Source organism: Zalophus californianus, chromosome 16 (assembly GCF_009762305.2).
Source record: "Zalophus californianus isolate mZalCal1 chromosome 16, mZalCal1.pri.v2, whole genome shotgun sequence".
In the NCBI taxonomy this organism is placed as follows: Eukaryota; Metazoa; Chordata; class Mammalia; order Carnivora; family Otariidae; genus Zalophus; species Zalophus californianus.
The window spans coordinates 7,803,608-7,808,757 of NC_045610.1; the positions used below are offsets into that span (position 1 = coordinate 7,803,608).

Sequence of the window (5,150 nt, forward strand, 5' to 3'; positions counted from 1 at the left end):
GGGCAAGGACAGCCGCCCCTACCACCAGAGAGCGCTCCCTGTGCCTGAGCCTGTCATCCCAGATGGCCCTGCCTGCGGCTCTGTGAGGCAGGCACGTGGTGGGACACCGGGATGTGGGAGCACGGCAAGACGCCACTTAGAAAGGCTAAATGAGCTGGGACTCTCAAGTCTCTCTGCCTCCAGGCTGCCCTATTGCCCTGCCTTATACTGCCTTATCCAAGTAACTCTGCTTCACCTTCAGTCCCCTCCTTTGCAAAATGAAGGAGTTGGGTGCTAGGAGCTCCAGAAGGTCGAGATTGACCATCTGTGGTCCCAGGGCTGTACATTTCCTTAGTTCTGAGTGGTGATTAGAGGTGTAGTTAAGAGCAGGCACTGGGAGCAGAGCGGGTCTGTCAGCCTTAGAATCCTGGCTTTTAGCCATGCAACTTTGGGGAGGTTACTTAGTGTATGGATGTCCCAGTTTTCTCATTAGTGAAATACAGATAGTGATCAAAACAGCAGCGACCTCCCAGAGCTGCTGTGGCATCTGGCATCTGGCAAGAGTTAATACAGGCAATCCTATGTACCGTGCTTGGCACTTAGAGTACCAAGCATCAGCCATCGCCCGTGCATGGTCGAAGGCCATCCATCTCCGACTGATCTCGGTCAGGGGCTGCAAAGCAAGGGTCTCCGGATTTAAGCCCCAACTCAGGGCTCTGCCACCTGGATTTGCTTGATTCCCCGATTCTTGTTCGGCTTACTAATCCTGGTGTGAGTTGGAAACACCACAACGGAAATGATCATTAACATCGACTGAGCTTTTATGATGCGCCAGGTACTGTTTACAACCTTCCCATCATAATGCTCACAACGTCCCTAGTGTAAGGATGAGAAACCAGAGGCACCGAGATGCTAAGTTGCCCGAGGTGCCTGGTGTGAGACCATAAAGGCAGAGCAAGCAGAGGTTTGCTGAGCCAAGGGGTTTGGAAGGCGCTGATGCAAAGGGAGTCCAGTTGACCTGGGCTTGGTTTCTTGTCCGCAAACTCCGCTGCTCTCGGAGGCCCGCTCGCAGCCACCTTTCTCCTGGGAGAAGACTGATCTCTTAGCGATATGGGCTTCACAACCATTTCCCCTTGGGTTTATAAATCATAATGGAAGATAATGCTTTTGGAGTCTCAGCAGCGGTATCTGCGGGCCAGTCGCTGGCCATGGCTCCCATTTAGGATGATTCCGGGGTGCAGGAAGTATCTTTGGCTCACGTATTCCATTTTCAGTGCAGAGTATATACCGAGCTGTAGCTTCGCCCAGCAGGACAAAAATAGGCTCCTGCCTTCTGTGTTTTTGTCCCCAGTGTTGCAAGCAGATGGCAGCATGGGTCCTGCTGTGGCTGGGACAAATTGAGCAAGTACCAAGCACCAGCTTACCAGAGGCTTCCCTCATGCTGTAAATCAGGGCATAAGGCAGCCTGAGTCCCCAGCAAACTGAACAAGGACCAGCCCCATCGCTGATCTAATTGCCCGCAAACACAGGGCCAAGAGGAAGTAAAACAAAAGGCAGGCTTTTTGCCGAATGGAGCGAGGAAGAGAAGCCCCGGCTGATTTCCACAGGCTGCTGGGCTCTAAATCTTGAATCAGGATTCAAGTGCTATTTAGCATTGGGTGAATTGGGACTTGAAGCAGAATTAATTGCCTCCAAATTGTATCTTTCCTCCCAGCCATCCATTAGTTTGCTCTCTCAGAAAGATAATGACACTTCATGAAATACAGCTGCAAAATCGAGCCTTGTTCATTGCATCCCTGGAATGAGCTCCAAAAAGTAAAACTTTCAAACCACGAGTTTCCCTTCCCCCCCCCCACCAACCCCCACCCCAGGGTGAGAATGAATATAAAACCATAAGGTCTCTATTGTTTTCCCTCAAATGAAAAAAATGTATTTGTTTGTTTTCTAATAATAAGAAAATCTCAGAACCTTCCAAATAAAGGACTGTTAAGGAATGTGTTCTAAGTTGTAGTAAAGAGTCAGATCTACTTTGGTTGTAGTTGTTTTATGCACGCAAGGTGTATGACCTTCTTGGTGAAGGTCACCGCCCAGAGAGCAGGAAGTGCGGGCCCTTGGGGTTGAGACGGTGCTAGGACACCATTCCCCTTGAAGGGTCTTTTCAATCACGCCGCAAAATAGGTGGTAAAAGTCCAAGCTAAAGCCTAGATTCAAATAGAGACTGAGCATTAGACTCACGAAGCCATCAGCTCCTTTAGAGTAAAGGTTACGCCAACATCGTTTTAAATCCCCCTGAAGGTACTAGTACTCAGAATGAGAGGCAGGAAGATGTCAAGGAGGTATTGAACACCTGTATTCCAATTAGCAATAATCGCGCCTCGGATAAACCTCATTGGCTACGATACTGCCACTGAGCAAAGCTGAACACCTGTATTCCAACTAGCAACTGACCAGGGGCTAAAATCCTCCAGGATTAGTGATGCTCAAATGCAATTGAAGAGGATCTGAAAGGATCTCACCAGTGCAGGGTGTGTGTGTGTGTGTGTGTGTGTGTGTGTGCGCGTGTGTGTGTAGCAGAAATTAATATTACCTAATTCATGTCATTGTTTAAGTAAGGGTCTCCAGATGAATTGCCCACAGAGGACAGGCAGTGGTGTAAATGCATGAATCTGTGGAGGAGAGAAGAAAGGGATACAACCCAAGCACATTGTTGCCAAACTGAAAAGCAAACCCAAGATTGTTATTTATCTTGATTCCTCCAGAGAACCTAGAGGTTGTTTCTTTCTTTCTCTTCAATGTGAAACTTAAAGAAAATATACATAGGATCCCCTCTGTGGACCTCATCCAGCCCATGGGATTTGAAACCTCTGATCTAAATAAATGCTTTTGCCTGAAGGAATGATAAAGCAAGTGTGTGAGTAATCAGTGATATTCATGGATCTCTGTTACCTGGGCCTGAAGGAAGAGGCAGCGGAAGCATCAAGAGTGAGCTAACACAGATTGCCCGGAAGGAACCAGAGGCCCTTTGCAAAATTGGCGTTGAACACGCCGGCCCTGAAGTGAAGGTCATGTTGACCCAAGTTCATCTTTTTTTATTTCTCTCAGTTCTTCATCACCTGCCCCCCACCCCCCAGCCCACCCACAAGTGTACAATGTTTTAGTTTCTCGCGGATTGCTCTTGGTAATTCAACAGAGAGAAATCAGAAGAAGCACATCAGTCTTTTGCTTACAAGCTGAGTCAGCACTAAAGAAATCTAAGAGGGGAAATTCACGTGGATTCTTCAAAAATAGCCCCTGGGGTTTTCCAGGAGGCTTTGAGATGCAGGAAAGGGTCTGCGAACAGGAAGGCGTGAGTCCTGGGATCAAATCATGACCCCGCCGCCTAACTAGGTGCCTTGCATCTGCTTCCTCCGCAGCGATGTGAACTTTGGTGGGGCAGTTCTGATCATCTGTGATATTACTCTTCTTGTCTTTTCTTTCTCTGGTTGGAGGGCAGAGGCTGAACTTGAGTAGTAAATGAGATTTGTGTCCTTACCTAGGCCGGTCTCTCTGGCTTTTGTGTTTGAAAAACATAGAGTAGCAGTCTTTGACCCACATGTCAGAATCACTGAGGAACACTTTGAAAATTTACTGTTGGCTGGATCCCTTCCAAGCCAATTAAATCAGAACCTATAGCAATGGGATGGAGGTGAAGCACTAGTTTCTGATGGGGTAAAACTGCTGTTAGAATATTATGTGTGTGTGTATTTTATATATATTATATATATGTAAATATAAACATGTAAAATAAATATATATAATATAAAAATATATAAAAATCACACACATGCATACACTCCTCAGGTAATTCTTTTTTTTTTTTTTTAAAGACTTGTATTTATTTGACAGAGAGAGAAAGCAGCATGACCAGGGGGGCGGGGCAGAGGGAGAGAGAGAAGCAGACTCCCTGCTTACCAGGGAGCCGGACACAGGGCTCGATCCCAGGACTCCAAGATCATGACCTGAGCCGAAGGCAGATGCTTCACCGGCTGAGTCACCCAGGGACCCCACCTCAAGTAATTCTGAATAACAGCCAACATTGAAAACCAGTGCCTCAGGGGAATTACTTCATTCATGCAATATAGGCTTAAGAAAAGAATCTCATTGTTCATATTTTTGACAACAGAATCATGCAAACATCGATCACGGGGAAGTTTTCATAGAATGCCTTGTGACTCAGTATTTGGGTAAATAGATAATTGTATCAGTTAAGAGCAGAAAATATGGGACTTCCCTACTTGCCCTGCTTTAGCCTAAGAGATTCCCCCCCTCCCCCGGCCAGAGGAGGAGAGAAATCATAGGGCAGCTCAAGTTGAGACCCCAGTAGGAAATAGTGTAAGGCTGCACCATGAGTGTAAGCCAGGCTCCACCGTGGTCCCTGATGACCTACACTTCCTGACATTTATACTCTAGTGCGAATCAGAGATGCTCCTCACTCCAACAGGATAGGCGGCGGTGACCATGTGTGACTTCCAAGACTAGTCATAACGGGAATTACAGCTTCCGAGTTGGCTCTCTTAAACTGTCTCTGTGGGAAGCTGATCCCCAGGTCTTGAAGATGTTCAAGCAGTACTTTGCAGGGGCTTACATGGCTAGGATAGGGGCTCATTCACCCACAGCACCCCAGCCACCGTGTCCTCTGTCTTACAGTCCTCTCTGCCTTCTGGTGGGTCTTGATGTGCCCTTTTGCTCACCTAGCGGTGTATGGGAGAAGCAGTATTGGGAGGACCAGGACTCCGACGTACAGCCATCACAGTGCAAGACGTCATAGTGAAGGGTCAGAAAGAATGGTTGGGCGCCTGGGTGGCAAAGTCGGTTAAGGGTCTCCCTTCGGCTCAGGTCATGATCTTGGAGTCCCGGGATCAAGCCCCCACGTCCGGCTCCCTGCTCAGTCGGTTAAACCTGCTTCTCCCTCTGCCTCTGCCCCTCCCCCTGCTTGTGCTCGCTTTTGCTCCCTCTCTCTCAAATAAATAATTAAAGTCTTAAAAAAAAGAAAAGAAAGTAGAATGGTACAAATCAGCCTAATACCATCTATCATTTTTTACTACCCATTTGGTGTGATTTATGTTCTGGAGAGCTCTAAAGATGACACTCCAGAGATCTGGTCCAGATAAGTGATGCAGAAACCACTAAAT

General features: G+C 47.4%; 1 pseudogene; it reads right to left on the reverse strand.

Moving 5' to 3' along the window:
• Positions 1-2,227: 2,227 nt before the first annotated feature.
• On the reverse strand, positions 2,228-2,398 carry LOC113908412 (annotated as a pseudogene).
• Between the last annotated feature and the right edge of the window lie 2,752 nt (positions 2,399-5,150).